General features: G+C 32.9%; 1 long non-coding RNA gene across 2 annotated transcripts; it reads right to left on the minus strand.

The window, feature by feature from the left end:
- Positions 1 to 627: 627 nt before the first annotated feature.
- LOC127987538 (uncharacterized) lies at positions 628 to 3,762 on the minus strand. 2 transcript variants are annotated; one of them, XR_008161239.1, is made up of 4 exons: positions 3,445 to 3,762; positions 1,338 to 1,440; positions 1,002 to 1,120; positions 628 to 904 (listed from the first exon to the last, which is right to left on the minus strand). It is a non-coding gene; the product is annotated as an uncharacterized LOC127987538 (long non-coding RNA). The 2 variants fall into 2 exon arrangements; XR_008161240.1 differs by lacking the exon at positions 3,445 to 3,762 and adding an exon at positions 1,611 to 1,744.
- Between the last annotated feature and the right edge of the window lie 3,868 nt (positions 3,763 to 7,630).

Consider the following 7,630-nt stretch of genomic DNA (forward strand, 5'->3'; position numbering starts at 1 on the left):
TGGAGTAATAATGCTGAAAATTCAGCTTTGCATCACAGGAATAATTATTATTATTATTTTTTTTAAGTATATTCAAATAGAAAACTATTATTTTAAGTTGTAATAATATTTCATAATATTACTGTTTTTTTTATTAGTTTTGATAATAAAAAGGTAAGGCCACAAAATGTTTAATTTAACATGTTTAATTAAGTGTTTAATCAGTGATGACTTACTTTTTTATACAGATTGACTTATACAGGCACTTAAGCAATTTAAAAATATAAGCAGTTCACTCCAGACAATGATTATGAAATCATTCAGATATTGTTACTTCTTCAGGGAGCAATAACATGGGAAACTCAACCAAACATGCTCCACAAAAACAATAACAACAATTATGTTCACATTCACACTTTTAAGACTATTCCATTTTCCAAAGACAGAAAAAATATACTCATGTCAACAATTGATAACCAATGTTTCAACCAGTTTCTTTTTTTAAGACTCAAAATAAAGGTCTTACAGTTGATAAAAATAATATATATATATATATATATATATATATATATATATATATATATATATATATATATATATATAATTAAAATAAAAGTAAAATATTCATTACAGGATGGTATATATACCCATTATTACAACATATCTGTAGAGAAATACAAACCTATGGTTCTCAAAACATTAACATAATTATCATTAGGTACATGATTTCCAAACTTTTGCACCTTTTCCCAGAATTAAGCAATAATATTATAAATTATATCACATTCAATCAAATAAAGTGTTTAATAAAAAAGCTGGAAATAAGCTTTTTCTTTCTTTTCTTTAAAGGGTTAATGTTTTACTGGTTATATCGGTCTACCCAATAGTTTGTGAATAGACGTTAAGATTGTTCCACCTCGGCGTACTGAAAGAGAAATGAGAACAACAAATGTAACATTTCAGAAGCAGTTGTCTCTGAAGCTGAATAAATGTTATAGAAGATACTGTTTGACATATTTCACCTGTAATTGTTGTGGATCCTGATGCTGCTCTGCAACTTGTGTCTGTTGTAGATCAGTGTTGAGTTGTTTTGATTGATCTGTAGACCTTCTGTTCCCAAATACAAAAACTTTTAATAGTCCTGTAGAAAGAACAGTGATTTAGTTTCACTAAACGCTGTATACGGTTTCCTTATAACAATGTATACCTTGCACATAAATGTCAAAATATTTATATATATATATATATATATATATATATATATATATATATATATATATATATATATATATATATATATTTTTTTTTTTTTTTTTTTTTTTTTTTTTTTTTTTTTACATGTCTACAAAATAACTAACCAATCAGCAGAATGAGCAGAAGTCCATTCATCAGAGCAGATATGATTGTGATCAGTGAATTCCACTCGTTTCTGATTGTAACACTCAGTTAGTTGAGCTGATTCTGTAAAGAAAGAGTTCAGTCTGCTAAAGTAAAGTAACTGTTAGCAATTGTTACAATGTCTGTTATTCTGTAAAAGAGGATATACTTCTGTTTTTCATAAGTATATAAAATAATGTAATATTAAATGTGATCATCAATGTCTTAATCGCTGAAGCAGTAAATGAACTCACCGTTGAAGTATATTCTGGTGCTGTTGCTGAGTTTTGGAGGTGTGCGTGTGTTCATACAGTAATAAACTCCTAATTCATCTGCAGTCACATTATTAATAACCAGACCATGTTTCAACTGCACTGAATATTTCTTTCTGAACGTTTTATTCAAGTAAAAAGGTGATGTTGTTTTTGAGAAAGACTGTAGAATGACTGTTGGAGGATCTGCTGCTTTCAGTAAAATCCAATAAACATGACTTCCGGTTATTCTCCAAGCAATACATTCAGTGAGAGTTGACATGACTTCTCAATTTGAAACCGTCCTTCCAGCTGTACAAGATTTTAAAAATCAAGTTGAGGCAAACAGAGGAACGCATTTCACAGACCGAAGATTCGATTACTACACTTCAATCGACGACCAGCGCTCTCGAAAAGAAAGTTGCAGCACTTACCTGGAAAATAGATGACCTAGAAAATAGATAACATGAATAAATCATGTTTTTAGAGAAACTAGAACCGTGAGCCACACACGGTGTCATTGTTTTCTTTCTTCACTCACCAAGAACAAGTTCAGAAAAGTCGAGACAGACTGATAAACACTTCATACAGAGATCAGGTGTGACATTAGTAACATTATAACAAAAACACACCCCAGGACAAATTCTGACTGAAACAAATCAAGGAATACACATCAACACGGCAAGATTAACTGAGGTTTAATAATGTAAGGACCATTTACCAAAAAAATAAAAAAATAAAATAATAATAATAATAATAATAATAATAATAATAATAATAATAATAATAATAATAATAATAATTAAACAAAAATAATTTAGCCAAGACCTTAAAATGTACCCATATAGAAACTGACTTGACATTACAGTTGGTACAGTTGGTTTGGTTCTTATGGTTGATAGATAACTTTTGTTTGCAGATCAGCATCATGAATGTATTTTTCCAACCGTTCGGTTTTTCCAGCAGCAGAAACTAAGAAAGAAACAGAGAACTTAGATTAGAGATTTACTAACAGGTATAATTTTTGCCTCCAATGGTAAAAAAAACATATAGTTTAGGTCAAAATTTTGCATATATATATATATATATATATATATATATATATATATATATGTATAGATGTGTGTGTGTGTGTGTGTGTGTGAGTGATATTTAGTCAAAATAAGAGAAATTTACACATCTCCATTCTGTTCAAAAGTTTTCACCCCCCCCCCCCCCCACACACTCTCTCTTTGTGGAGTTTAACTGTTTCGAGATGAACAAGGGACTCATGAACAATTATTAAAAAAAAAAAAAATGAAAACTTACAAAATAAATGATAAGATCCATTTTCTTTGATCCCTTTTATTTTAGTAAAATAATTAACATTTTGCACATTCTGAAAGGGGGATGTAAACTTTTAACCTCATCTGTATAAAGTATGGACACAAAATTAATAAATAATTAAATAAATAAACAACCAAATAAAAGCTTCACCTAAAGAGAGCAGCATTATATTAATAAGTCTATATTTTAAATCGCATACTATTGAGAACAATAAGAATAATTACTCACCAATCAGCAGAATGAGCAGGAGTCCGATCATCAGAGCAGATATGATGATGATAATCTGATATTGTGTTTGATTCTGAATAAACTCATAAACTGTTTGATTGTGACACTCAGTTAGTTGAGCTGATTCTGTAAAGAAAGAGTTCAGTCTGTTACTGTCAGTCTTTTACTGGAGAACATTCATCTCCGGAACGAGAGAGAACTATGATGATGTGTATAAAAAAATAATAAATAACAAATAATGAACAGTAAATAATCATAATAATTAAGAAGTAAATGAACTCACCGTTGAAGTATATTCTGGTGCTGTTGCTGAGTTTTGGAGGTGTTTCTGTGTTCATACAGTAATAAACTCCTAATTCATCAGGAGTCACATTATTAATAACCAGACCATGTTTCAACTGCACTGAATATTTCTTTCTGAATGATTTATTAGGGTAATAAGGTGTTGTTGTTTTTGAGAAAGACTGTAGAATAACTGTTGGAGGATCTGCTGCTTTCAGTAAAATCCAATAAACATCTTTTCCATCAAGATCACAGTTTATGATCACATTTGATCCCAGATCAGTTATTAGATCTGACACTGCATACTGACAACATATTAATACATCTATTAAAAAAAAACAAGCATAAAGATCATGATTAAGCCTATATGCTTTAAAACTGTGAACATATAAAGCAAAACAATTCATGACAAAGCACAAGTAAATTCACATATCATAAACTCACAGAGTTGAAACTGAAGGATCTTCATGTTTGTTGCAGTGAATAAAACATAAAAATAATGAAGTCTTTCGTTCCTCCACACAACACTGAAAATGAAATATGCTTTCTCATCAACACAGAGGTTAAAATGACATCAGTTCAGCTCTGAAGCAAGGCAGGAAGAAAGAAAACCATATCAGAGGAAGTCAAGCTTTTTCAGACCACATACTTTTTACTCTTTATTATTTTTTTTTATTATTATTTTATTTTTTTTTTATTTTTTTTTTTTTTGTAATGCAACATCACCATTATCACATGAACTTTTTAATTTACTCTAATCTCTGATATGACTGACAGATGTGAACACAAAGCTTTAGGCTTGATTCTGAAACTTTGAGGCAAATACAGTATTGTTCAAAATAATAGCAGTACAATGTGACTAACCAGAATAATCAAGGTTTTTAGTATATTTTTTATTGCTACGTGGCAAACAAGTTACCAGTAGGTTCAGTAGATTGTCAGAAAACAAACAAGACCCAGCATTCATGATATGCACGCTCTTAAGGCTGTGCAATTGGGCAATTAGTTGAAAGGGGTGTGTTCAAAAAAATAGCAGTGTCTACCTTTGACTGTACAAACTCAAAACTATTTTGTACAAACATTTTTTTTTTTTCTGGGATTTAGCAATCCTGTGAATCACTAAACTAATATTTAGTTGTATGACCACAGTTTTTTAAAACTGCTTGACATCTGTGTGGCATGGAGTCAACCAACTTGTGGCACCTCTCAGCTGTTATTCCACTCCATGATTCTTTAACAACATTCCACAATTCATTCACATTTCTTGGTTTTGCTTCAGAAACAGCATTTTTGATATCACCCCACAAGTTCTCAATTGGATTAAGGTCTGGAGATTGGGCTGGCCACTCCATAACATTAATTTTGTTGGTTTGGAACCAAGACTTTGCCCGTTTACTAGTGTGTTTTGGGTCATTGTCTTGTTGAAACAACCATTTCAAGGGCATGTCCTCTTCAGCATAGGGCAACATGACCTCTTCAAGTATTTTAACATATGCAAACTGATCCATGATCCCTGGTATGCGATAAATAGGCCCAACACCATAGTAGGAGAAACATGCCCATATCATGATGCTTGCACCTCCATGCTTCACTGTCTTCACTGTGTACTGTGGCTTGAATTCAGAGTTTGGGGGTCGTCTCACAAACTGCCTGTGGCCCTTGGACCCAAAAAGAACAATTTTACTCTCATCAGTCCACAAAATGTTCCTCCATTTCTCTTTAGGCCAGTTGATGTGTTCTTTGGCAAATTGTAACCTCTTCTGCACATGCCTTTTTTTTAACAGAGGGACTTTGCGGGGGATTCTTGAAAATAGATTAGCTTCACACAGACGTCTTCTAACTGTCACAGTACTTACAGGTAACTCCAGACTGTCTTTGATCATCCTGGAGGTGATCATTGGCTGAGCCTTTGCCATTCTGGTTATTCTTCTATCCATTTTGATGGTTGTTTTCCGTTTTCTTCCACGTCTCTCTGGTTTTGCTCTCCATTTTAAGGCATTGGAGATCATTTTAGCTGAACAGCCTATCATTTTTTGCACCTCTTTATAGGTTTTCCCCTCTCTAATCAACTTTTTAATCAAAGTACGCTGTTCTTCTGAACAATGTCTTGAACGACCCATTTTCCTCAGCTTTCAAATGCATGTTCAACAAGTGTTGGCTTCATCCTTAACCCCTTACTAGTAACCCCCCTTTTTTGGCATGGAGACAGAAATGACATACCCAAAATAAAAAGGTTTCTGCTCATGATTCTTTCTGACTAGATACATAATCAACCTTTGTTCACAAAGCTGACACTTTAAAGTTTACTGTTCAGGAATCAGAATCACTCAGACTGTTATGATAATAGAGATATATAAGCTCAAACATAAAAACAAAAATAAAAATATTAAAAACATTTGTTTTAAATGTATTTAAAAAATTGTTGATGTAGGAAATGAGTTTGAAAACACAGTGTAGCTAAGGCCACAAGTCTTCCAAAACTTCATAAGAAATGTCATAATCGAATCTGTAAAACTGTGAATTTTATGAAATATTTTCTAAGGCCATGTCATGTGTGTTTTTAGAGAAGGCTAATCAGATTGATTTATTGCCCTTGTCATCTCTGTAAGATCTCACATGTAAACACTGATGTGTGTTTTATATGTGTGTTTGGCTGTGAAAACTGCCCGTTTCATGATTGTATTGTTCTCACCAAACGAGTGTTTCACACCTCCGCCAAGTATGACACATTATCCGCATTATTCTTTTATCATTATTCTTTTGTTTTTATTCCACCTTTATTAGCCTTGATTGTGGTTTTTCAGGCTTTACAAAGCAACAAAGCAGCGATCTCACTTCAGTCTCTCTTTGCATTTAGCCCTTATTTATCAAAAGTCTTACTATAAAAATACAACAAAACATTTTCTTACGACCTTACGTGAATTATTGAGACAAAAATGCATTATGAAGAAGAAAAGCACCTGCTATTAGTAGCATTGTAGCTAACGTTAGCATTTAGCTACAGCAGACAATTTATGAAATTATTAATACACTTTTACTCAAAACTCACTTTAAACCCTGATCGAGTGTTTATAATAACTTCCTTTAGCGATCAGGGATGGAATTTGGTCGTTTACTGTTGTAAAAATATGTTATTTGTAGCCTTTTTCATCGCTGCACAAGTTAGCATTTCCCATGTACATTTTCAATTTTTTTTATAAAAACGCCCCAGATCTCAAGAAATTCTCATACCAAGCTTTACTATCGTAATCGCGGGTTTATTATTTGGATATTTCGTGTGTACAGAGGTGTTTCAGTGTTGTTTTGGCCAGATAACTACCAGGAAGTGTGCAGGAAGCATGTGACACGATGTGGCGGTGTCCATATATGACACTGTAAGATTGACACTTGCAAGGCCCAATCAGAGTCTGAGTCACACACCGCACGAGCTGTGACTACTGCACGCACACACAGATCGCTGGGAGAGGCTGTTTATCATCTGATCGCGTAAATCCGTGGAAAATGAATAGAAATGACGATTCTGTCTGAAGAAATATGAAGTAAACATCAGTAAATATATCCATATATCTCCACAGATATGCATCTTTTGTCTATAAATCCTTATTGACGCTGTTCAGTGAGTCTATGTGAACACAAATAAACCGCTGCTGACCTGACTGAATATGAGTGATTAATTTCTATTCAAAATGTGGCATAATACGGATTTATTATTTTGCACTTCTGACATAAATCACTAAATATCTGTCACTGCAACAATGTTTTATCAAAATATTGGTCAAATATCGAAACTAGAGTCTTTAAACTTTCAATTGATGCACAGTTTGTCCAGATGAAGTAAGACAGTAATGCTTAATGTGCTGTGAAAGTGAAACAATAATAAACTGGGGCCGTCGGCGATGTTCGCACGTAAAGTTAAATAGGGGCCACCTGATTCACACCTGTTTCTTCACAAAATTGATGACCTCAGTGATTGAATGCCACACTGCTATTTTTTTGAACACACCCCTTTCAACTAATTCAACTAATTGCCCAATTGCACAGCCTTAAGAGCGTGCATATCATGAATGCTGGGTCTCATTTGTTTTCTGAGAATCTACTGAACCTACTGGTAACTTGTTTGCCACGTAGCAATAAAAAAATATACGAAAAACCTTGATTATTCTGGTTAGTCACATTGTACTGCTATT

Source organism: Carassius gibelio, chromosome B22, assembly GCF_023724105.1.
Source record: "Carassius gibelio isolate Cgi1373 ecotype wild population from Czech Republic chromosome B22, carGib1.2-hapl.c, whole genome shotgun sequence".
NCBI lineage: Eukaryota > Metazoa > Chordata > Actinopteri > Cypriniformes > Cyprinidae > Carassius > Carassius gibelio.